At 40.7% G+C, this 27,091-nt stretch overlaps 1 long non-coding RNA gene across 1 annotated transcript; it reads left to right on the top strand.

The window, feature by feature from the left end:
• The first annotated feature begins 249 nt into the window (after positions 1–249).
• Positions 250–27,091, top strand: LOC129212438 (uncharacterized). The gene is made up of 4 exons (XR_008579168.1): positions 250–371; positions 4,934–5,030; positions 25,759–25,924; positions 26,975–27,091. It is a non-coding gene; the product is annotated as an uncharacterized LOC129212438 (long non-coding RNA).

Below are 27,091 nucleotides of genomic sequence, written 5' to 3' on the forward strand. Positions count from 1 at the left end.
TGCACAGGGATGACGGAGTGGTGGAAAAGGGGTGGAGGAGCACCCACATTCCCTGCTTACAGCTTTTCCAGCACACTGTAGACATCATAATTAGAGTGCATAGAGGCCTGTCTTTTGCACAACTGATTCCTTGGTATTGAATCTTTGGCTGATTTCTCACTGGCTTGAAGGTTAAAAACCTTGGATGATTTCAGTAGCCACTGCCACTCCAATAACATATTTTTCACTTTTTAGATAAGTTGTCTTCAGAGCATGGGGAAAGAGCAGGAAGGAAGAAGATCTGATTTGCTTGTCTGATGCACTTTGAAATCCTCAAGGCACATGGCGGAAGACACTTGTTTACGGGCATCATTTTCCAAATACACTTTGCTGTAAGTAGTGCTTTCCTAGGAAGTGAAGTATTTTTGTATGAAGTTTTATTGTTGTGGCTCATCCCTGCAGTATGTAACTGATGGACTTCTGATTTTTCAAGGAAGGGAAAGTCCTTCCTTATTTCTAAAAGAAAGTTAGTTATCCAGCGTTCTGTTTACAAATATTGAAGATTAAAAGGAGTGTTTTGTACCTTGGCCAAACATAGTAGGAACATTTGATAAATTCTTATTATGCCCTTGTACTTCTTCTTTAATCAAATACTTCAACTATTTTTGGCTCTCATTTCTGCAATTTTACTTCTGCTTCAGTAACTTGCACTGCACTGTAAGGAGAAGAACCTTGTCTTTTCCCTGTCTTTCTTAATATCAGAGTTATTAAATCTGCACAACCTACACAGCTCTACAATCAAAATTATATATATAATCATTAACAAGAACAACAACAAAAAATTCATAGTTGCAGGTATACTGGGTGCCTTGTGGGAGAGTGGGAACTTGAAAACTAAACAACTCCCGCAGCCTTCTGTACAGCAAAGTTGCTTTCTGCTGCTCCCAAAGAAACAAAAACCACATGCAACTCTCCTGTTAGAGATTCCTCAAATGGCAAAACACACATTTCTTCATACAGTGGTACCAACAGCTGCATCTAGATTATGGGGTGGGTATGCTGCATCCTGCATGCCACAGACCTGGTCTTCTCCTTGCCCAGACCAGGAGTTCAACCCATTTGTCATCCCACCCGGGTGTGTGGGTTTCTTTCTGAGAGGCCAGGCAGCAGAGGGATGGGCGCAGCACGGACGTGTGCCGGTCGGGACGGTGGTAGGGTGAGCACATGGACAGCAGAGCAGGGTGTTGCTCCTGCCCGCCCCTCCCCTGGGTTCACTGAGATGTCACTGTTAACCAGTACTGTTCAGGAATGGAAGTCAACAGGGAAGTTGCTATTGCATACAGATAATTCTTTGTGTTCTATTACACAAATTAAGAGTCTTAAGTTCCACCATGTTCCTTCAGTTACTGCTTGGCAAATAGGTATTAGTTTGGTTTTACAAACTGTATTGGTTTTGGTGAAATAGCTGCTCAGAAAGATTTAGCTGAATTAGAAGTATTTGAGTTGAATCGATGAGATTTTGCACACACCCCCCTTATGTTGTATGGCACTTGGGGGTGTCTTTCTGCATGTTCCATACATCAGCCTTGATGTGGCTCATGCTTCCTGGCTTGTGAGTATCTCTGGATCATTTCTGCTTTATTTAGAGCACTGAGTTAGTTCCTTCCCGTCCATCCTTAAACTTCAGCTCTGCCAGGGAGCTCCATGATATACCTTCCCACTATCAGTGTGGAAACTGGTTTATCCCAAATCCATCTTTGGCGTTTCACAAACCTCTCTTCTAGGGTCGAAAGGAACATCCAAATGATAAGTCTGCTCTTTGGATTATAAGATTTCCTTCTTTGTCTTTTCTTGCATTTTGAAATGTCTAAGTAAATTAAAATGTATTAAAGATAATAAAAATAGACAATAACTTATGACCCACATCCAGATAGCCTGACTCTGCAATTGCTCATATATTTTTGGAGGTGTTTTGCTGCTTCTAGGATTTCTTAGCCAGTAGTGTAATAAAGGGAGGGACAGACTGACATAGTCGTAGCCACGACTCAAAGTCAGTGTAATTAATGCTATTTCATATGCAGCTTTTAATTTGAAAAACTTGAAGGGCAGAGTCCCAATTTAACCAAAGTACATAAATATGGCCCTAACTCAAGTGTACGAAGTCAGGAGGCAGCTAGCAGAGTTAAGGTTAAGAATGTTCTTCAGCGTTTTTCTGAACTGGGGAGCACTCGTTTTCCCTCATAATGTAATATTTTGCACAACCCAAACATGTAGGTCAAGAGGCCAGAAAATTAGCACAAGCTGTAACACTCTTGTAAAGGGGGGAGCGGGTGAAAACAAAACCTAAAACCATTCATACGTTTTAAACGGTTTCCCTTCCCTCCATTCATGCAATGATACAGAACAGCTGGTCATGAAACCTGGCTGCATATTTGTTAAATGGGAACAGATTACTAAATCAAATTTGTTGACCAATTTTCAAGTATGTGGCCTTAAGATATTAAAAAAAAAAAAGAAAGAAAGAAAAAGGTTTGCATTGCCTAAAGAGGAGAGGGTAACAGGCCAGTGGTACGAACATTTCATGCTGGTGGGATTTGGCAGGGGGGGAGGGAATCTAATCGCTAACTTTCGTGTGAGTACCCAGCTAAAACCTCAGGGAATTTTATATAGTGCATGTTGTCAGTATTTTAATCATCCACAGCTGTCAAAACTCTTGTAACCCGCCTCTTCTATTTAAAATGTGTCTTCTAGGCATAAAATAATTAAAGGTGCAGGACCATAAGGTAGGCTCAGAGCCGCTGCAATGTGACAAAACTCCACATATGAAAGGCATTATTTCAGGAAGTTTTAAATATAAATTTTGTTTTGTCAGAAGGCTGCAGGGCACACATTTTCTATACTGTCAAGCTTGATAGTAACAATATTTATATTTCAAATAAAAAGATTAAATTGCAGTCTTATGTGTTTCTGGTTTTCACATAGTTTTTACCAGTGTATCATAGTGTTCCATATCAGTGTGTCATCGAAACTTTTTTTTTTGCTGACACCAGTTTTGCTTTATTGTAATATTAAGTCTTGTACTGTCAGTCCCTGAATTGAAATAATGAGGGCAGACAGTAGTTTAGTTGACTAGTCTATATCTTCCCTTCCCCCCACTCCCCCCAAAACCTGAAAACAACACAAAATAAAAATGAATTTGTTCAAGAAGGCAATTGTAAAGACGGAGATTTGGAGGCTGTTAATATAAAATGTCTTTGCGTGTCTGTGCGCACGCGTGCACTTGTGCGTGCTTGTGCAATCTCTGATTTTGCTGTGTGTCATCCTACAGTTCAAGACCCCACCTTGCAAACCCTTGTTCATGTGCCTACAAAAATGCATGTGTACTTTGCAAAAGCATTAATGCTTCGTGCAAGAACACAGATGGAAGAGGAGGAGAGGGCAGCGTAATTTATGAATATTTTGATCTTCTCTGTTTGTTTGTTTTTAATATTAAAAGAGCTAAATGAAAGAACGAGTGTCTTGGTTGATTTGAGCTGTCTGGTTGTAAGCCTTTTGTGCCACTGCTTGTTAGCTGTTATTTGTGAACTTTCTGCTAATGCCCATAGGCCCTTCGTTCTTCATTGTTCGGAGCTTTGCAGTCCCGAGAGCTTGAGTCCTGGGTTTGGGTTGGTGTCATCTGTGCAGCATCAGGGCTTGACAGAACAATGGGGAGAAATGTGAAGAGGTTCTCAGGCTTGTGTTGGAACTGCCGGTTGGAGTCGCTTACCCTGCCAGCTGAGGCTGGGTTTGTTCCTTTTAGGTTGAAATGAGAACATTTCATCAAAACCCCTTTTTGGCAGTTTGGAACTGGCAAAGACTTTCCATGCAAATTCCCCTGGTTTTGCATGATGGTGAGGATATTCCCCCCAGAGTTGGACGGTGCTGGCTGATGTCTAACAACCTCTCTGACCGTGATGCGTTTGATGAACTGGGTTAATCAGAAAAGCAATTCAAAATTTGGGTGTTACAGAAACTACTCCAGAATTGCTATCAGCTTAGCTGTGATATGGGCATGATTCTTTTCTCTTTGTTGCTGCTCAACAGTGCTCCTTTCTGTGACTTTAAGCCTTTGGTCTATCATTTGGTCAGTCATGATTTTACAATAATGAAAATAAAAGTAAACAGCACTAACGATAATGTCTGTGATAGAAAATGAGGAGGCTGTGTTGCTAAGACAGCTTGTGAGGAACCGAATGCAAAAAGTAGATTTCCATGAAATTTGTCATGCAGGGAGTGTTTACTTCTTAAAACAGTGGCCAGCTTAATCTAATTTATTGGTTTTTATAACAGGAAATGTAAACTGCATGCCCCAAATCTGTGAGCTAATAAGTGCCAGATCTGACCATGTAATTCTCATGAACATCCTTGTGACTACTCAGTTCTCTCCCTAATTTATGCCATAATATCAACTGTCTAGAGAATAACTTCCTGCTAGGTTCCCTGTAGCAACCTGTGAATATTCAAAAGCTATTCAAAGTTATTTGAAAACAAAAGTTTTGGGTTTTGGAGTTTTTTTAATTGCTACTGATATACCTCAATAAATATGTTTTGTTTCATTCCCTAACCAGCCAAGAACTTTCTAGTCCATAGTAGAAACTGGGTAGATTCAGATTGTATAAGTACGCGAGGATAAAATGTCAATAAAAAGATTGTGCTCATTGAAGAACAGCCTCACCTTTTCCATGTATAAGTCCATGCCTCTGTACCTCAAGCTCCTAAATGCTTTGCAAAAGAGGCCAGCCTGCTGGATTAATCAAAATAGGATCAATAGGGGAAGGTATTTAAAAGCAAAGTTATGTACAAATGGAAGACTTTTGTATGTAACAGGAGACAACAGGTGGCACTACCCATTCTGTACTGAAAATCTGATCTTGTTTAACACCCCCAACCACTTTTTTTTTTTTTTTTTTTCCAGTTTGAGCTGATGGATATACAAATCAGGCTATGGCAGCACACACATCTCAAATGAGGGAGGCCTATTCCGATCGAAACATCTGGTTTCATTACACCAGGTAACACCTGCATGAAATTACATCTGTGCCGAAAGTCCTTTAACAGAATTTAGTAATTAAACTGAAGCAATCTAATCAAAGAAAGGCATGGAGAAGGTAATACATGAAGTTTCATTCTCTGCCATGTAAATAAACTGCATTAGTATATTGGGTCTTTCAAGAAATGGTTAACATCAACAGCTTGCAATTGAACAGATTTCATGTTAAAAACAGCCTTCCATACTATATCCACAATATATATTCTGATCTTCCAAAGAAATCTCCAGGGTGCTGTTTGGATTTATTGCACTTAATAGCATATTGTTTGGAGTGTACAATGTGTGGGTCCGACCGAGTTTTACTAGGATATTCTGTGGCTCAATTTCCTTTCAATATGTAACTGTGTCCTTTTCAAATTTTGCTTTAAAGCCTTGTGCAGTCAACTGCTTGGGTGGAAAACCTTTGCTCTGTGCCTTATCAACTGGTTTCTAAAATGTCAAGGCTGACCTTGACCTGAGCACCAGCAAGGAGCCCCCTCAGCGCAGGGACACGCCTGGGGTCTCTGCAATAGTTGGGGATTTCTCTGTGTGTTGTCACTGTGAACTGCACTGTGTCTGAGGCTGGAACTGGCTCAAAGTGGAGTTTCTGGCATCGATTCTTGGTTGTCTTGTGATTCTCATGAAAGGAGATGGTTTCCCCATCTTGGAGTACGTTCTGTGTTAGCCCTACGTAGTGTACAGGCACTTCTGGCTTTGTTTGCATGAGATTTTACCATCTGGCAGTGCCACCTGGAAGGCATAAATAAAGCCATTGTTTCACAGATTTTATCAGGGCTGCATATATTTTCCTTGTCAGAAAGTATAGAATAACAGATCTAGTAGGAATCACAAAAAAATTGCTACTACTGTTAGAAACTGATAAAGGACAGCGAGGTTAACACTCCTAGCTTTAGGATGAGTTCCAGCTATTCTTTATGGAGCTGACTGACATTTTTTCACATACTTTTTTCCTCTGAAAGCTGACTTTTTGGCCACAGTAAAAAATTTACATGCCAAATTTTCATCTTGGTAATAAATGCCCTTGCCAAGATTAATAAGTTTTCCAGACCTTCCCTGGAGAAAGAATGGTCCTTGGAGCATAGCTGGAAGTCAAGGACTCATCTTGGAAACCAGCTTTTTGGTAGACTGTTTCCCTGTCTGCTTTCGAAGCAGCGTATTGCTAATCACCTGACCTTTGAACAAATGTAACTTATTTGTTTGGGGCACTTTCATCCATGCTAATCCAGATGTGCCTTTTGAAACCATATTTCTCCTGTCGATCGATTGATGTTCTCAGAATCCCTTTCCATGTACATGCCCTCAAGGGTGGGCCACAGAGCAGTGTGGGATTTGGGTGAGCCATATGGGAGAAGTAAGCTCCAGAGCTGAAAGGTCATCTTGTCAGAAGTAGTCTCCTGTTTGAAAGAGGAATGTTTTAAACTGGTTGCCTCTGCTGATTGCTGCTGCTCTATCCTGCTACAAGTCGAGGACCAAACAGATCTTTTCTCGTAAGCTGTGTTTAGAAGTAGAGACTAGAACCAGGAGCAAGCTGTAAGCGTCCCACTTGCCCTTGGGAACTCACTCACATCAAACTTGCTGTGCTTGTCCATCGTGAGTCCAACACTTACGTTGTCTCTCTTTAGCAAGTGCTTTCAACACGAGGCCATTTGAAGCTTCAGTCTGAGAGCCAAGTGAGCGCGTGGAATTGTGGTTTGCACAATACCCTGCAAAACTCTTTCCCTCCTTCTCTAGTACCTGTAAATACAGTTGAGATAGTGTTCCCTTGCTGTTTACAAAGGAAAAAAAAAAGAAAAAAGTAAGGGGAAAAAAAGAAGGCACTAGCAGTAAACTTTCAGCAAAGCTTTAGTCTACCAAAGATTTAAAGGATTGACATTTGCATTACATTTTTTCCCCACCCAGTCCTCCTCATTAGCTGGATATCTTTATTCTCTAAATATTTACCACCTAAACCAAATTTACAGTTTAATTTGCTGCATAAAATCATTTATTGACTGATAAAGCTCATTACTAAGGCCTAGCCCAAGCTGTAGCCTGCCACGACAGTTTTAATTCTTGTAGCAGCAGGCTACTGCAAGAGAAAAACAATCCTGTCACGTTAACGGCGGGGGTCTAAATTATTCAAATACACTAAATCCTCCCAGAACAGTTCCCCTGCTCATAATTTGTCTTTTCTCGTCGACAATTAACTAGCAATATTCTAAGTTAACAATGCCAACTCTTTTGAAATCTCAAGGAAAATGGAAATATATATATACAACAAATGTTTTAGAAGAGGAATATATTAGAAGTCCAATGCTGGGAGACTTCTAGGGAATCTAATCAGTTAAATGGACCCACTGCTTTCTCTAGTTCAGAAAGAATTTGTTGGATATTTGCATGTGTGTACAGATGGGTTTGATATTGAGTTTTGGAGTCAGGCGGCATCGCTTCCTGGCACTCCTAATGGCTGATGTTTGTCAGGTCTATGGAACTCATAGAAGGAGTGTCCTCTTCCATCTCCTCACTTCTGTCAGAGCTTTTGCTGTCTTCATGATTATGAGTAATTGTAAATTACTGCAATACTAAGTGTAACATACTGGGACAAAACCATGTAATGCACTCTGAAAACAGTGAAGACTGAGATACGTGTGGAGGTTGCTGATACGGGTCATCTTGCAGAAGCTGAAGGTCTGAATCTGTCCCAGCTACAAATGTCTAATTAGAACAGTTTACAAAGTCAAGAAAAACTGAGGCTGTCTCATCTGCTTAATTGTTGGCCCACTGCTCAGTTTGGTTTCAGTTCTCTGCCCACTGCAGAATACGAACTTCGATGTTTTCATAATTCATGCTTTATTACCAGCTCTATTAGGGGGTGGACCCTGTCCTGCATCCATGAATAGCCTCACATATACGCAGGAACACTGAGCAAAGAGGAGTTTGAAATCACTCCAGTGATAATGAGGAGGAGCTGTAAGGGGCAAACAGTTTCATTCTGCAGAGGACAATCAAATTCAGGTTTGTCCTTCTGTATATATGACAACCGCAGCCCATATATCACAGTCAGTGATGGGCAATAGTGAAGTCTTTAGCATTCTGGTGTCTTATATAAATATTGCTTCTACATAGCACTTTACACTGTTTCAGAACCGTAAGTCCCTATTTCCCTTGTCCCATTCATTTTCTCCCTTCAATTTTTGTGGCAGTTCCAGTGCAGAATAGCTTCTTGTGCAAGCCTTCAAAGTGAAAATGATGGCTCCAATTTGTGACCAAATAGCTTTGACATTGTCTGTACGTTTGCTTGAGTTTATAAAAGACTTTGGTTTTCTTATTTAATCTTTTGATGTTAGAGCAGTCAGAAAAATCGGTAATTCTTTCTGGTGTGCCCTTAGTGGCAATTTTAACTCTCCCATGAAATTCTCAGTTTTTAAACTTATAATGTGTCTTTTCATCCCTTCCTGTAGCACACAGAGTACCTTAATGCTGGGAAATCTTAGATCTCTGAAAAAGTGCTTAAAGATAGGATGAGGTTAAAATATATTAAAAGAATATACAAGACTGTGCATTGTTTGCTACTTGTCTATATAGCATTTCACAAGATGTGGGCCATAGTTCCTCTGAGGATGATCTGCAAAATGATTGAAATTCCCCCTCATTTCCATTTACATCTAAAAGTATCTGTGTTTTTAGTCCACTCCCTGGGTGGTGGTTGCGTGGGCAGTAGTACCTGCTGGAATTCATATTTATTTGATCTAGTATCTATAGTAAGGAATGTATGTGCTACAGGAACAGCAGGGTGCTATAGAAGATTATGTATATGCTTTCTAAGTAGCCATAATGTTTCCTATTCATATGCCCATAAAAGTGGAACTGGACTTTGGCGTTCATGCTCTAAAAGCATGTGCTCAGTTGCTGAAGATAAAAGGGACTTATCAGTCGGAGTGAGGCTCCTACCCAGTTTGCATTGGCTACGTCAGGACTGATCCCCGTGACACATATGCATGTGCGTGCTCTCCCTTGTGCTGTATGTGGTGAGATTTGGCCTGGGTATCTGAGAGCAGTAAATGTGACTGTTCCTTGGGCTGATTTGACCCAGAAGCTATGGGCAATCTTAGATGTCCATTTTTATTACGCACTTCACGGTTGTGGTGTCTTCCCGTGTTCTGCTGACATGCTGCCGTTGCAGCAAAAGCCATCCTTTGCGTTTTAAACACAGCTGTGATGGATAATCCACTGTAAACTGTTTTTCTCAAGTGAAGGTAATTTTAAAGCATCACCTTTCTCTTATAGGAGTTATCCATGTTTATGAAAGTTTACTTATCGTCTTCATCTGTTTACATATGTGCTGTATATTTGATGGGTTTCTCATTTCACCTTTCTGGAATACATGTGGTGGCATATTTTTCTCCTGTAACAGCTTTATGGTAAAGACTGAGTAGACCTCAGACACATAAAGCACGTACCTTGTTCAACCATCTTAGATTTAATTAGAAGACATTGTATGCAGAATTCCTGATGTAGCCTTCTGGCTGAAAGTGCGCTGGGGTAGTTTGCCTGTAGATCCTAGCTTCAAACTTCCTATCTATCTCCTTAATTTCTCTTTCTATAGCATCTCAGTCATTTTCTTGTATTTATTTCTGCTTCTACTATCTCAGACCTCAGGGCAGTCACCAGACTCTTTAGTTTGTCCCTGGATGAAGAGAAGTATTTGTATCATATGCATCTGAACGCTTCACCTGTGCAGCGTCACTGAACTCCACTGCGTTTGGAATTGATGGATCAGATGCTCGCTGGTAGGAATCAATGAGACCGCGGCGAGTTCAGTAGAGCTATGCTGATTTACACCGCCTTGAAGACCTGGTGATGCAATTCCAGATCGGTCATTTCGAGTTCCCTTTGACCGTCTGCCCCTAGTTGTTGTAGGCTGGCATGAAGCTGTGGGGAGCTTGACCTGTGCTTGTTTATTCCAAATGTGCCCACAACTGCAATAAAACCTTGCTGCTCCGAACGCACTGTTCCAGCTCCTCTGTGTGTATGAGGCTTGGAGACTGAAGCTGGTTAATTGTGGCAAATGTGGTTTTCTGGGACATCTAAGGGTTATGTCACTTTTCTAAAAATCTCTTTGATCTTGAATCAAAAGAAGGGGGTGGGTTTTTAACGTCGTCTTAACTGTGTGGCTTTTACAAATTAAAAACCTACTTGAAATTGGTTATACAATATGCGCTTGTGTTTCTCTAAGACCGATGAGACCACCTTTGACTCTAAGCTGCTTTTTCTAGCAGATCATCAGGAAAATTCTGGTAACAAACAGTTAGGAAAAGCTAGAGGGAGCTTTTGAAATAAGAACTGCTTTTCTCTGTACTTTGCGAGCCAAGGCTTTAATTTACAATAAGCACAATAAGAGCAGAAATGAAGCAGCTAGTGTGCTGTCTCATGTCAGTAAGCAAAGTAGTAGAAAGAAACACATTTTTATTCTGTCCTTGTCACTAAAATAATCCCAGTCTTAAGTAGTTAGTATCTAGGTTCTGAATCATATCCCACTGATTTAGCCAGAATCTTGGAAATTACTGAACTTTTGATTAAACTGCCTGTGCCTTATTATCTTGTAGCTCTATATGCGTTTATATAATCTCGGGACTTTTTTCTCAATTGTTTGCACCTTATACACTCATTTATGTGTGCTCTGAGCTGGGACCATGTGGTCAAGAAGGTTTTTAAATTAGTGGAGACTTTCTTTTAGATCTGATAGACTTAAATACAGCAAATGTAAGCCTATTGAGCACTACTCTTGCCAGATTTCTGTGTTGATTCCTTTGGAGTAACCTGTGGACTTCAAAATTTCTCTGAAATAGAAGCTGAAAACTACTTGTCTAATTTATGCAATGGATTTTGCATTTTGAAAGCAAATGGGTGAAATGTCTAAAATGTGTTTGTCTCTATCTTGTTTGAAAATTGGCTTTTGTAGCTCTAGTATCTGATAAAACAGACATGAAATAGAGCCTATGTTGCCCAAATTCTGCTTTTTCTGTCATAATTTTATGGTAGCGAGAGTAAAGACATTGATGAATTCCTGTTTTCTGGAAAAATGTGTTGGATGTCAAGTAGTTTGACAAATTTATCAGAGTTTTGAAAAAAGGAAAAAAAAGAAAAGTAAGCTTTCTTTGAACAATAATACTTATCACTGCCCCTATTGTCTGGATGAAACTAAAAAAAAAGGAGTTGGTACCCAGCTTTATTTAATTCTTTTTTGTGAAAGAAACGAGATTTCTTATTGTGTATATTCATATGATAATATGCTGGTCTGTTCTAAGCATAACTGATCATCGCTGTTTGTGGGTAAGTCACTTGCCAAAATACCTGCATACAGGAAAGACATTCAAATACTTTATTTTATTTGGTTTCCTTGTGGGTACTGAATTCACAACCACTGTATATATTTAATTTTTCTTATGTACATATACATGAGAGAAAGATTACATTTTTCCAAAGCAACCGTTCTTTGGTACAGTCAATTTTTAGAGGGATAACTAAAATAAATTTTAAGGGACCATATTTTCAGGGAGATAACCCCCAAAACTTCTGAAAAAATTGCTCTTTTCATCAATCTGTGGTTTAGCCGCCCAGAATCACAAGTTCGTAATGGAAAATTAAAGCAGCTGGATTAAAAAAAAAAGAGTTCAGAAACCAATGGCAACTAGTATTCTTCTGAGCTCTTTTGAAAATGTGACTGTTTATTTTAATAGCTAAGCAGGAACCGTTTTGAAAACCTGCCTGGTACTTTGCTCCATTTGCTAATGTGGGAAAGTAGACGACCTGGCTCTGCACCACTCCTCATGCCAAAAACCTCCTGGTCTTCCACTGCTTGGGATCTGTAGGCACAAAGTAGTGTTGAGATAAATGCCCAGGAGCAATTGCCATGATCTCATTTTGTCTCCATTCGTATGACATACGCTTGTTGGCTCCTGAAAGCCTATTTGACTCAAGGCTACTGTATACATCTCATTTCTTTCATGTGAGCTTTTAAAGGCTCATCTGATAAGGTCTGAGCAGCTTATGTGCACATCTACTTTACTACACCTGATGCTTAATTCTCTCTGTCCTAAATGGAACTTTTCTGCCGTTTAGTTTGAATGATACTTTGCGAGGAAGTCGGTCTTCTGTTCCTATTATTAAATACGCGTGATTCTTTGGGGGCACATCACAGAGATTTGAGTTTTTCTCGGGTAGAATTCTGCCTTGGATACAAAAGTACAATTCCCAGAGTGATCTGCAGAGAATTAATCTGTCATTAGCAATATTGGGTGTAGTGCGTCTAATTCCCATGCACCACCCTGAAAATTTCCACCACCCCCACAAATGGAAAAGAAAAAGAGGACTATTCCATTTATTCTTTTTTATATGTAAATGAGACTTAAAATAATTGTTTGATAATGACATGGGGTTTTTGTTGTTGTTTGGAAATATCTCTTGACAATAATTTATCCTGCAATTATTGTTGCTTAGTCCTACCCTTATAATTAAGGCCAAGAAAGTGTTGTTCATCACCTCATTAAATGTTTTCTTTTTCAGGATGCCTGACTCTCTTTAACACAGCCAAGAGCTGATAAAGCCACTTGTATGCAGAGCTGGCTGCCTGCAGATCTTTGATCTTTTTTTCCCCTTCTTTAAGAATATGACTTTGTGAAGTAGTTGGTGCTGCAGTTTCAGTTTGTTGTTTTAAACAGTTCAGTTGCTATAAATACTCATTCACTTTGATTTTCAATTGCCCTTGTAAGACAATTGTTTTTTTGTTGGATTCTCACTGAATAGATAGCCCGCCTGCCTTTTTCTTTTTTTTTAAGTGTGATTAAAATATAACCTTCTTTTTAAGCTTTTCCATAGCTCACTTCTTCCTGAAAAGGAAAAAATTCAGACCTAACGCTAAGGACTAAAGAAATCTTTGCACTTGTGTTATGCCTTTCCCTTGGTTTTAATGATGGGAAATGGGGTGAGTGAAGTGCCCTGACTGAGGCCATGCAGGAAGTCAGAAACATCTATTGGACCTTTGTTAGAGTTATTTGACAGAAATCTCACTTCATTCTGTTGTACTTTTCCTCCCTTATGCTTTTTTTTTTTTTTTTTGCATTGAAAATAGACTGGTTCCAAAAAATCTATTTCCAGAACCTTTTCTGTTGTCTCAGATATGAGTGGCCATGCTCCTGCAGAGATTCATCCTCCTGCGAATACCTTTGTGCACCTTGAATCCTCTGTCATCGCTGAGGCTAGTGGTTGTGGAAACCTTAGCTGAGGGTTGAGGAAGGGAAATTTTAGATATTTTTAAAACTCAAGTACCTTAAAGGTCCTCATGACCTTCCATCCCCAAAAGCAGCCCTCCAGTGTGTATCTCATATTGTAATTCCCATCTTCGCAAGCTCTAGCAATTATATTTTCAATAGTGTTATGTCTTAGGATGAATGAGTTCTTTGCCCTTTCAGGGCTAAAGATGAGGGACAAAATAAAAACCTTCCTGAAACTCCCGACAGAAGGAGAGAAGGGCGCATCCTCTTGCTGTTTCATGCCATGCCTCGCTATTCCTGGCGTGTTCACCTTTCTTTTGTTTCACCCCTTACCTGGTGGCTTTCATTCTGGAGCTCCTTTTTGTCCCTTTCACCACAACTTCTCCCAGATGAAGCAAAGACCTTTACAAGTTTGAGGGACATACAAATAAAATGACCTGAATTTGGAAGATGCCAATTCTTCGCAGTTATGCGAACATCCCATTTGTGAACAGAGACGGAGAAGCCTTGAACACGCGCCACATAAGGGGGGGGCGTGTATAGAGATGTGTGTGGGGAATGAAGTGCCCTCTTCTGGGGCATTTCCACTTCTAGACAGTTTAATAACAGAAGCTGAGATTACTCCTTACACCTCTGCTCCAGCTTATCCCAGGGTAAGAGAAAGTAGCAGCCAGTGAATTAGTAAACCCATGGTGCTTCAAATACATTTGTTCTAGGTTTTTTTATAAGGGAAGTGCCAGTATAATACATCAGCAATCGTTTATTGAGTATTATTCAATGCTTTGAATAACTTTCATCCGCCTCATTAAAATGGCCTATCAATGACCAAGGATACAACCCAGCAGCACAGGTTTAAGACCATGAGTCATCCTTCAGTTTTAGAGGGGCTTCTCACCCACTGAAAGCTCACTTTCTGGTTCAGGGATTTTGATGAATTAGGGCCTAATAGCTGGGTGGAGCGGAGGGATTATTTTGGTAGCGATGAGTGCAGGTAGGGAAGCTCCTGAAACCAAAAGGAACGGCAGGCATTCCTGTGCTAAGCCACTTAACTGATTAAAATGACCCAGTGATTCATTTAAATAAGAGATTACTTGCTGAGGCTTGAAGCACCTAGTAGTAGTTGATCTTGACTATTTGTTTAATCTAATATAAGTGAATTTCAGTGTTAGCACAGACAGCTGTGCTTATACCTGAAAGACTGTTGTTTAAAATAAGAGTTAAAATAAAACCCCGTAGCTTTCCTTCTTATGTGGAGTAGTCCTCAGGTAGAGAAGGCTTAGATGTTTCTTCTCCTGCTTTAATAAAATGCAGACTTGGTGGCACGGAATAAAATGAGGTTGTGGTCAATAAAAAGAGAGGTCACTTGTTTTGTGCTGAAGGAAGGGAGTGCCCTTACACCAGCTGCTTGTGATCCCACGAGAGGTTTGGGTTCACACACTCTTGTGATGGTCCCAGTGTGTGCTCCGCTGTACGATTAAGAGCAACATCTTCGGCATGGAAGGCTCTGTGGAGGTATCAGCAGCTGCCTTCCCTGGGCTCCTTCTGCGTGCCACGGGGGCCGCTGCTGCACCTGGGGTACAGTGTCACAGGCACCTTTGGTCTTCTGTGGCCATTCGTATGCCCCTGTGACTTCCAATCTAACATTAGCTCGTGTGGCTGTGCTGCTCTGGAACATAAAATAGTGAAAATACAGCTCAGGATAGAGTCCCCAAGGGGGAAAATAGTCCCCAGAGACTGTTGAGAGTGAGGCAGACCTTTACCATCCCAGCTGCCTGGTGTGGTGTACCAACCTGGAGGGAAGCAAACAGAAGTCAAATGCTCTTCCAGACACTGGAGTACAAGCGACAGGGCAAACAGCAGGACCCTAATTGGTGAGATGGAGAGAAGAGGCAGGAAACACCGTCGTTGTCTCTTGCCATGACACTGCTCAAGGCAAATGGAGCTGTGCTGTGAAGGGGTGGTGTCAGCGAGGAATTTGGCTGTGTCAGCAGGAATTCGGGCATAAGAAGCTGCATCACGGTGGATGGGGGAAAAGCAAGGGCTGCACAAAGGTAACAGCCTGGGAAACAGAAGTAAGCTGAAGGCTGTAACTGTAAGAAGCCGGAAAGTTTTTTCCTCGGAGAGAAATTGTTGATTAGTTGACCTAAAAGCTGTGTGTATAACTCCTTGTGGAGTGAAGGAAACACCCATTGTAATGAAATAAAAATTAAATATCTCTTTTGTATATTCCAGGACCTCAACTGGTGAAATGCTTTAGCCTCCTGACAAAAATTCAGCAAGTCATGTTTATTCACATGTCTGACCCAGTTTTGCACTGGGTGATGCAGAAACCAGTGGCCCACTTGAAAGCAGGCGTTTGCTGCTTTGCTCCAAACCTCATGCCTAATTTCATGGTGTCAACAAGTGAAGAAATTGGATGCTCCCACTTCAGGAAACAGCCTCTAATAGCTGAGGCCGAGGGTGGCTTAGGCAGTATGCAGTGTTGATGCAGTCCCATAGCCGTCAGTGATCCACATGCTGCCACTCAGCTCGTTACAGTATGCTCTGTCCCAGATACTCCCTGAACTATACAAATGAAAGGATCTTCCAAATCATTGACTGGAGATCCTGTCTAATTATGTACCTCTTATAATGTCCAGCTGGCCAACCTTGCTTTTATCACTAAAGCCTCTTAAATGAGTCGCTGGCGCTGCACGCCCGTGCATTTCAGTGGTGTACAAATCCTCTAGAACTCACGAGAGCAGTTTTAGTGGTAGCTACCTGGCAGCATGAATCTCTCAGACATTAGTTAAAAACCACTCCAGAACACAGTGGTGAATTCCAGATGCTCAAGTGCACCTTGGCATGGATGTTTTGTGCACATAGAAATGGGACTGTGCTCCTAAGAATCCTGGTTTTGTCAGCTCATATGGTCTACACCTGGACTTTGTTGGCAACGCAGCCGGCTGCAGCTTCAGCTATGAAGATTCACAGGAACAAATCTCAGCTGTCACATTGCTGTTTGCTCGTGTGAAAGTGTGAGGGGTACTTTTGTTTCTTATGTTGGGAAACCTAAATGTTCCCTGATGAATTCATCTATTACATGAACAATCAGTTATTTGAGTCTTTTTAAAATTTCTTTTTACATATTTAAATTAATAGGTATGGGATAGGAAAAAGCGGAACCTTTTTCAAGATTTGATTTTACTGGCTGAAACCAAGCTAAATATTGAAAATAGAGTAAAACTTGAAGCATTGCCTTAGTAACTTCAAATTGAAATTTAGGGACTTGAGATCCTCAAGACCTTATTCAGGTACTTCCTTATTCAGATCACTGGGCAAGGGACTATTCAACACCATCACTTGTGGCCTGTTTGTTCAAAAATAAAAGTAACCCTCATTTTTGCTATTTTTTCATCCTGCATTTGTTGGCTTTCTGGTCTGCACTCTCTGATGTAAGAACTGATAGAATGGTCTGACTTTTTTTCATGATCATTTTTACTCAGGTGATGGCATTAAAAATCAGTTCTGGTTTGGCCTGTGTCTGTTGTGCACCGTGATTAATAGGTTAGCTTGGGAAGCATGACTCGAAAAGCCATTTCTAGGTGTTGAGCAACAGGACACTTCCATATCCCATATCCATGAGGTTAAGCCTCTGCGATCTGTCCTAACGGGAATAGTGTGTACTGAATGTGATGCTGGACACCGGAATGGCACATGTGCTTCTGTAATAAAATCAGGTAGTGTCTTCATCTAACCTCCAGGAAGCCATGAAAGCAAAAGGGAAATGTTTAGCATTTTAATTCCTTTTGATACTGAGATCTTGGTTTTAATACTGATCAAATACATACCTTGTATTTAAATTATGGTTTGTACTTGTCTAAACCGGTAATTTCTCCTAGAAGTAAAAATTGCTATCCATCAGTCACTTAAACAGTTGCCTTTTGGCCACCAGTTAAGCAAATCTTTTGTGGGCCTGATTGTGATCTTGCCTAAATCAGTTGTACATAACCTTTGCTTCAGTTATGTTACTCTTGACCTATCCCAGTAGAAATGAGAAGAGGATGTGTCCTGCTTCTATGGTGACCAAGACCTACCTGAGAGATGAGCGTGAGGCGTTTTATAGGAATTTTTCACTATGGTAAACGCTGGCTTAAATTTATTTTTCTGAAGCATGTTGGGATTGGGATGAAGCTTTATGCATTTCTCTCTCTGAGATATACCTTCCCATACTGATCTTTAGTTTCATGTATGACATTTTAGACTTTTGAGTGATTTTGGTTTCAGTAAAATGGAGTGTTGCCAAATGGGCCTTTATCAGGCTAAGTTTTATTTATTAACTGCTTGATCCTACATTCATAGAAGACTTTCATGGTGTGAGGTCAAGGCCTTATATATGGCTGGAGTAATCAGATTTTATTTTCTTTTCAGGTACATATATGAATTTAATTCCCAGGTTATCAGTCATGAGAATTTTCAAAATCTTCTCTCTTAATCGGGATTAGTACAGCTGAGAACGTATTTGCCAAGGGTCTGTTTTGAAGTGAGTTTGCTAGTATGGGTAAAGGCAATAATGCCAGTCTGTGACTTCCATGGAAAATGCATAACTCAAATTATGCAAATGTGTATTGGTTGTAGGGATGCTGATCTCTTATGAATCACTGGTGTCCCACCAACTAATTTTATTTAAACCATTGAAGATTAATAAAAGAGTTGAGGCTTTTAGTTGCGATCACTGTGGACTGCATTGGAGCCAAAATTCTGGTGGCAAAATTCCTGAGCTAACTGGTTTCCACTTTCAAGTTAAATTTTAAAAACCATTATGATGATTAATCCTGGCTAATTATTGTTGTCATGAACACTAAACCAAGTGTGGGGCCTCCAGACTGTCTCATGTCATGCTGCCTCATTGATTATTTTGTTCCCTCCTTGAAATTTGTTGTTCTGGGAACAGTAGCAGACTATAGCCTTCATGACATGTCCTCAAGTGCTCCTGGAGTTAAACATCAATTTCTATTTAGATTCAGTGAAAAAAATAAAAACAAAAGGTCCAGAAAGAGAATAAACATAATCATCTAGGATTCCAAAGTCTGGATCCCACGGTGCTTGCAGTTTACTTAGTTTATGGCTTGAAGCGGGGGGCGAAAAGAGGTCAAATATTTCTTTGACCTCTCAATGCTCAACCAGTGTAACCCATGTTAATCCTGCTGCTCTCAGGGCCATGTACCTTAATTATACTTCTTTTATGTAAAGAGTGCTGGATAAGGCTGAAGCTGAAGTCAGAGTTTGCTGTTCCTGCCTTGGCCAAAGGAGATGCTGCAGTGGAGGACGAGCCATTCCTTCAGCTGCAGACATGTTCTCCAAGAGCCTCAGAAAGAACAAATGAGCTCAGCTTTCCCATAACGCACAGCCGTTATCCTAATGGACTAATTCTCTGTAATGACTTTGTGTTGAGACAGTATACTTTTCTCATTTCTCTCTTATTTTTTCCCCTCCTCCTCCTCTTTGTACTTTTCTGGATTTCTTCTGACCCTCCCTCTGTAATTATCAGGTATTAGCACTTGGCGTCAGACATTGCTTCTGCTCGTACTCAGGTGCCCTTCCATTTTCCTTGTGTCACCAATGCTGTGTGCAGTTGACTCTGGAGCGTGATCCTCCACAGCTTCACAGCACTGCTGGCACACCTGCCTGAGAGTTCTGCTGTGATTAAAATGGATTTAAAAAAATGAGGAGGGAAGGAGGTGATGCACCATTCCCCCAGCTGTGTGTGGAGCAGGTAGTTCATTGTTGAGAGCGCCTTATGGCGTCAGGAGAGCTGTATCTCCTGGGGGTGTTGGTGCAATCAGAAGGGCTAAAATTGTGTATTAGGTGGTGGAATTTGATCTTCAACATGTAGGGGCAGATTTTATATGTGGCACACTAAGGAGTATGCCTGTCAGATTTGCATGACAATATTCCATTGCCTGGGAAATGTGTAGGACATGGATTGAAATACAGCCTTGGGGAAACAGCAGTTTTGTCCAAAGAAATGAGGAGATATTAATTTCATATAATTGCACAGATCTTTAGTAGGTGCAACTCTGGAACAGGAGCCAGTGTTTTCTTTGTTAGGTCCTGTCAGTGACGGCAAATCAATCACAGTGCACAAACTTGAATTTCAGCTAGTAGATCCAGTCTCCATTGCACCTGTGCTGTTCCTTCATCGCTCCAAATAGAACATGGCACGTTAGGTTTCTGTTTTTTAAAGGCAAGCATAAAAGATGATACACTCAAGTAAAAAAAATGAAATTTAAGTAAGTATGAAACTGCAGTTTATAATAATAACTTAGGTGCATATGCTTTCCAAATTAAACATTTGTATGTCCTCTGGGATACCTGTAAAGTAGGTAAACAGCAGAGGTATATGCCTGCTAGTTTTCCCCTGGAAGAAATGGGTGGAAATTCAACCCTGTTACTTAACAGGGTGGCTGGTGCTGCAGGGCATCTTTATTAGTCTGCTACTAATGGGAGCAGTGATGGGAACCGGGGTGGGAAAATGCATTTCTCTGACTAAGTGAAAGATGTAACCTCAGCTTTCATGTATGGATTATTATAGTGAAGCTGTTAGCTATTTGTCATTAACCAAATAGGTATTTAGCTGATCAGGCAAAAATAATTAAATCATCGTGGTGTAAAAACATCTGAAAAAATTATGGCTAAAACAAAAAATGTTTTTCTCTAGACAGCAGATACTAGTCAGGTACCATTGAGGAAAAGTAAAATTTCTTCTCCATGGTTTTCATGAGAAAGTTGTTGTTACCAACTCTTCTTGCTACTCGGCTCTCTTGCCATTAGGACACCTTCCTACAGACTGAGCAACATATCCTTTGAGCAGAGTCTGTGGCCAAACGCCTGACGTTTCCCCTTCAGCACTCGGCTACAATGCTGATGGCGACTCGCAGAGGTTTGGATCTTACCGTGATCATCCTCCGTGGGCGCAGGGCCTAAGCTAGTCAGTGTTCAACCAGATTATTTCACCGAACGGTAGTACCAGGTAGCCTAAGGGGCTCTGCAGAGAGAGAACCTGCATTGCTCTGAAGAGATGCCTGCCTTATTTCTGCCAGCAGCACAGCCCATATACCGTGAGGTATAGGCCGTGCTCCTCAGAGCTAATTTGTGTGAAGCACAAGGCATGTGGCTTTAAGAAATCAGTCTGCTTTGCCTCGAAGGCTGTTACCTGTTGCTGCTTAGTGTTTGTTTCTTTTCAACACTAATCTCTCACAAAATATTTAACTTAAAAACCTTGGAGGCTGACAGAGCAGATAGGAACTGGCGGAGCCAGCTCAGGGCAGGCTCCGCAGCTGCAGCTGCCCTTTCCTCGGGGAAAGGGGGCATGAGAAAAGGCTACTTTTGGGAAGACACACAATAGCGTATTGCTTCATTTCTCTCTGGAACAACTCCTGAATTCGGAGTCTATTCCAGCTGTGTATGCTATTGTCTAAAGGGAAGGAAGAAGCCCTGTAAGTTATTCTTTAACTTTCTTTGCAGTAGCTTTCTTTGCTCACCCAGGGTTACGTGGTGTTGCTTTGGATTCCCAGTCGGGTAGGTACAGTCAAACCCAAAGTGAAAGCAGGAACAGAGGAGCTGCCCGGCTCCCAGACTAACCCTGCCCACACCTCGTGTCAGCTTTTGTTGCCCAACAGTGATGGTTGAAGCCATTTGGCTCCCGTCCCCATTCCTTTGCACTCCAGCGTTCCCCAAACTGCTGACCCCCCGCAAAAGCTTACATCCTTTCTGCTGCTGCTTCTGCACAGTCCCACCTCCTCCACCACCAACTGCGTCTTCTCTCCTGTTGCCCTCCTACATCTCCTCCTTGTGACAACTTCAGAACCCTCCTCATGTCTGATTTCTGCCTCTGACTGTCTTCTCACCGCCGCCTCTGTCTCCACGTCTTCACACATGATTCAACTATATTTCAGTCCCATGATCTAGCAAAACGGACAGATGGGGGTACAGAAGAGCTTGTGACGTGGCTCTCCTCTAATCGTAGGTTTTCCCTGTCTTTGCTCCTTTGTTCATGGTTACCCCTTACTGTGCTCCTGCGATTTCTAACACAGATGATAAATTAGGACAGTGGGGACTGTAAAAGATAAGGTAATAATAGAAATGAAATACCAGGCCAGGTCTTTAGCTGGAGTAAATCAGCTGCTGATCTAAACCAGCTGGGGATTTGGCCCACTCTAAAATGAAACTGTAGGATAGGAAGAATCCATATAATTATTCCCCAAAGAGCACTTTTGTCATGATGCCAGACTGATGTTTCTATTCTTGTTTTTAAAATGATGTATTTTAGAAAGTGATTGTCTCACTATTGCCCACCTGTGGTCACAATATTGGTTCTTTCAAAAGTGAACATGCCAAGTCCTTCAGGCACTCAGCGGTGGCTCTTAAAATGGCTCCCTTCAGCACCTGGAGTTGCTCTTAAAAACTGCTAATCCGAAAAGAAACAAGACCCACATTAGTTTCACTGCCTAGGTCTAAGCGGCGGCAGAACGCCGTACCTCAGAGTCTCACAATCAGATTCTGCCTTAAATTCCACTTTGTGGTTTTGAGTTATTTGCCTAGCTGCAAACTCACTTCAGTTTTAGTTTTGAACTGTTACACCCAGCCCCCTGCTAGAAAGGGCTTATTGCGGAGATTAGCAAAGGTTTTACGTTATGGGGCCAGAGCAGTGTATCTCAAAGCCAGTATGAAAGTATCATCTGTTACATGCTGGCTTCAAGGCTGTGGAACTCTAGTGGGAAGACATACGGATTTTGTTCATGCGATGCGTGTATGTGCACCCAGCACATAACATTTAAGAAGAGACTCCGCTATTTTTTTTTTTTTTTAATTTGGTGGAAGGCATCAGGTCATCCGCTTCCTTTTTCAGGAAAGATGGCATTTGCAATTATACTCAATATCACCCAATTCTTGTTCAGCCTCAGAATATTTCTGTGTTTACCACCTTGCATAACCAGACAAGGAATGAACATGAAAGCTTGTCTCCAGAAAGCTATGATAGCTGTTTTCTGAAGTCTTCTACTGCTTGTGATCTCTATCAAAATGTAAACCAAGGAGATGGTCTTTACCAATCATTAACAACAAGGCTGGCACAAAGGGCTAAGTCTAGTAATTGTACTTAAAAAAAAATTAAATTAACAACTCTCACTGTAGGCTTGGTTCAGCCTCACCAGCCATGACATGTCCTTTCTTGCACACAGCAACGAAAATAGACCCAAGTACTGAAGAAGGGAAAAAAAAAAAAAAGAAATAAAAGAAAACCCAATTTGTTCCCTATTAAGCTGCTGAAAAGCTTAAACCCATTTCTATTCCAGTTAGTAGCTAAGTGAAAATGTAACTGCTTTATATATTTCACTAGAATTAAACTTAAACCTACAGAATTAGGTTTATTAATTTCTGTCAGTGCTCAATGGGGAAATAAGAGTGCCCATTCATTAAGGATACACAATTACTGCAGACAAAAATGAAGCACAGTGCTATTAACCATAATAAAAATGTTGAACACTGTGGAAATTTTCATTAAATAGAATCTATTCCTTATATGACTCTACTTAATCCTTTCTGTCTTTTTTTTTTTTCCCCTTTGTGTTCTCCAACTAATTTTATTTTGTTACTTAGCTTTTATGTATGTTTCTTAATGTAATTATGATTAAATATTTTTTGGTAGTAAACAGTATTATTTCATTAAAAAAATCTGTCCCCACACTTGCTTCAGTGAAAAGTAGTCTTTGGAAAACAATACAAGCATTACGTAGAGTTTCATTATTATTTTAGCTCATGAACATAAAAGAGAAACCTACAGCAAATAAGAAAGAAAACTGTATCAGCCTATCCACTAAAATGTAATTGACTTCATGGAGCAGATCCATAGGTGAAGTACGCTGGTGCACCAGAGTAAATCCAGTGAAATCAACTGAAAACCAGCTGACATAACTGGTGGTTATGTCAGAAAACAAACAAATATTCTAGAAACAGTGAGTGTGTTTAGGCTTTGCTAAAAGCATTTAAGTCAAAATAATTATTTATGAATAAAGTATTATCAGATTTTCAGTATCTTCACATAACACTTTGGGAAGTCACTGATCCCCCATCTAGACTCTGAATTCTTTATAACCAACTATATGTCATCTGAGGGACACAGCTTTAATTGCTTGAGAAGGATCATCAGTTAGTAACTATGATATGGATTAGCTGATGACTTCAGCTCATGAAACCCTATTGAAGCCAATGGGATTATGATCATTTCCAATAAATAAAGGCTTATCTCCAGATGAGTTAAAAATGAATGTGACAGTGCCTGGTTCAGTGGATGACCTGTATTTCTTGCATAGAAGTAAATGAATAATAAATAACTATGCCCTGTTGATCAAAGATATTTATTTAACCTGAGGGCTACATTATTAAAGACCTCCTTAGGAATGTCAAAGAGGATTTTGCTCATGTTTGTGTACTCCAGGGTCCTGGGCAGTTTTCAGATTGTCAGTGCTGGACCCACAACTCCAGGGTATTGATAAGCAAAGCTCGAGGAGTATAACCAGAGGCTTGGTCCGGTGGGGCCTGGAGAAGAAGGGATGAGGTGAACCTCAGTGTTCATATTAGGCAAAGGAGATGCTGAATTTGAGAAGTCTAGGTTGAATTTTTACTTTGGATGGCAGGAATCATTACAAGAAATCACTAAAACCACACACAGCATTGTCATTATTTTGGATTATCACTGTGCTTCAGAGCTGCGCTCCAGAAGTTGAGAGGCTGCTCTGTAGAGCAGTTGGGTCTTTGTTTTGTCTGGGATCATTTAAATTATATGTCCTGATATAGAAATTTAAGGGGATGGACGGGAAAGTGTGTGCCTCTAGTGTGTTTGAGCAATGTGGGGCAAGTTACCTCAGTCCAGCCAGAAGCTTGGACCTTCTGGGGTAAGACTTCTGCTCCTCCTTTGGTGCTCACAGGTCTCAGGGAGGGATTGCAGCTGGCTCACTGTAATTTGTTGTTTGTACCGTTATGTGGATGCAATCAAATGCGAGCATGAAAGATTTTTGACCAACTAGCTGATTTATAGGGACAAATGACTCTTGTGCTCCCAAATAAGGTGGTCTGAATGCTACCATTTGCACTTATGAAGGATTGTATCAAAAGCCTTTTTCAGAGTTGGTCAGATAGGGTATTTATAGATCTTTTTCTTGGATGACCTGATTGATGATATGCAGATGGTCAAGAGGGCATTAGCTTATTCTAAAGCCTTATTGTGTCCAGAGCTGTTTGAAGTCTAGTTGCTTATTTCTCTCTATTAATAGCACCTTTCAGTTTGGGCCTTGGTTGCAGGCTTGGATGTTCTGATAGCTTCTGTTTCTTTATCCCATCTCACCAGGGAGCTGAATGGGACACTTGTTTGACTTTCTGGCATTTAAATATTGGGAAAAAAAAGGCACCCTGAGATAGAAGAGATGGGAAACCACCATATCTGTCCACCTCCACATCCACTAATAGCAGAACACAAAACTCTGTTTCCATTATCTGGTCCTATATTGCTGCTGTAGGACTCGTTTCCAAGTTGGGATGTCCTCTGTGGTTGCGGCTCTGAATCAGAGAGAAATCGCTATGACCTTTCTAGTTCTTGGATTTAATAATGGAATAAGTGAGGTGTGGAAACATATAGATGGATTACAGCCAAAACAGACTGTTTTCTGAATAGGCCTGGACTACTTAGCATTCGGTAAACAGCTTTAATACAGGACAGTAAAAACTGCCTATGCACTTATTACCTTGATATGGTTAACTAGTCAGAGTATAACCACAGAAATAGGAGTGCATTTCAATAAACACACAAAATGGCTTCATTTTCAAAGTACAGTAGTTCCCCTAGGTATTCTAAAATCTATTCTTCTGTAGACAAATATTCATTTTCTTTCAGCATTAATTGTAGCATTGTTGCTGATAATGTTTCCTGCATTATACTCAGCTGCCTCATACTGTGGATAAGAGAAATCAGATTGAGAGCAAGAACAGAAAATACTAAGATTGCAGCTGCATCTCCTGGGGAAATTATTGCCATTTCAAATGTCAGTCAGCCTGATTCATTATTAAGGGGGAGCACAAGACACCTCCTGCTTGAAAATTGGTCTGCACAGAAATGGCAAACTGGTTTTATTGTTACTATCCTGATGATGTAACCTTATCAAAATATGCGCATGTTCTATTTTGTCTCCACTATAAGCATAACCTTTGGTATCCTGGGTAGTGGCTAAATTAATCCACTCCTTCAGAACAATGCGATTTCAAACACGACAAAACCCTCCTGTTGTTAAAGAACATTCATCTGCTTTACTTTCATTTGCATTTTCCATAAATTGAGTAGCAGGAAGTGTGAAACACCTGAAGTTCAAAGTCTCTGGAATGCACAGATGTTGATTTTCATTACAGACTCCAAAGACTGGCTCCTAAGCAACGCTGCAGAGATTTTTGTGTAACTTAACCACCTTCCATTGGTGTGCTGGGACTCTGAAAACTCTCCAAAGAGCAATACAGTAGATTCCTGGAGGACTGGGAATGACTAGTGTGCCAGAGTGAGAACTGAAGTTATTGTCAGGTAACCTTTTGATTATCTGATGGGATGTTGCCATAGTTTGATTGGGTTTCTTTTTAAAGATAAAGTTGCAAAATATCATAATGCTTTTATTCTTCCAATACACTTGGAATATACTTCTGCCCAAAGATGTGTAAGTGTATTGGCATCTCAGACTGTTGGTTGACCTTCTCTTACTTTGGTATCTGTAATGCACAGCAACATGTGTACTCCGTGCTCCCACATGCCTTTGCTTATGCTGCCTGCTCAGATTATCTCCTGAAAAAAACCAACAGAATGAAAATGCCTTAATGCACATTCACTGCAATGAATGCTGGGGTTGTTTCCCTGGGGTTTTCATGAGTATTGCCCTACTAAACATGTTCAAACAGCATTTTGTGGCATCTCTGACTACAAATCTATTTGGGAAGCAGACCTGTGCCCGGGTGCACGTGAGTGAGGTATTTCGTACTTAGTATTATGTAGGGCAGACTTGATCGTGTAGCTTTTCTTTTTTACCCAATGGGGAAAAGTGCCTGTTCAACCTGTCACTTCATGTCCAAATAGTCATGCATGATGCTTCCTGTGAATGTCATCCAACACAGTATTGGCACAAGATTTGCTTCCCTTCAGCAAAGTGAAGTCCATGGATTAAATTTCCAGCCCTCCATTTGCCATCTACACCAAAGCAATCAGTAAACCCCATCTCATCTGAAGGCATATAAAAGTGTATATTATTGTTTATTGCTTCCTAAGTGGAAAGGTTGTCTTGTCATCCTGCAGTTTTGCCTCTTCCATTTTCCCCTGTGGAAGGAGACATTTAAATTGAAACTTTTGGGTTGGAGGTACAGAGGAAATAAAGCAAGTCACCAGCGACACATTTCTGAGCATCTCCATGTGAAGCTTAAACTGCTTCTGATTGTCCGGCACCTTGCATGTAGATATAATGCAAATACTGTAATTGAATTGACTAATGAATTTGTAGCAGGAGGAGAAGACGACAGAACTAAAATCCACTCCCCCTGTGGTACCATTAATCAGTATTTCCCAATTTTCCATTCTTCTTTTTATCAGAGAATTCCAAAGGCCAATTTCAAGCAAGATAGATACAGAGCTGCCTTGTCACTAATGGCAGTGGAAAATTGTCGTCTTCACTTGTCTCATCAAACTCATGGCTTCACATGGAAAAAT

This window comes from Grus americana, chromosome 13, assembly GCF_028858705.1.
Source record: "Grus americana isolate bGruAme1 chromosome 13, bGruAme1.mat, whole genome shotgun sequence".
NCBI lineage: Eukaryota > Metazoa > Chordata > Aves > Gruiformes > Gruidae > Grus > Grus americana.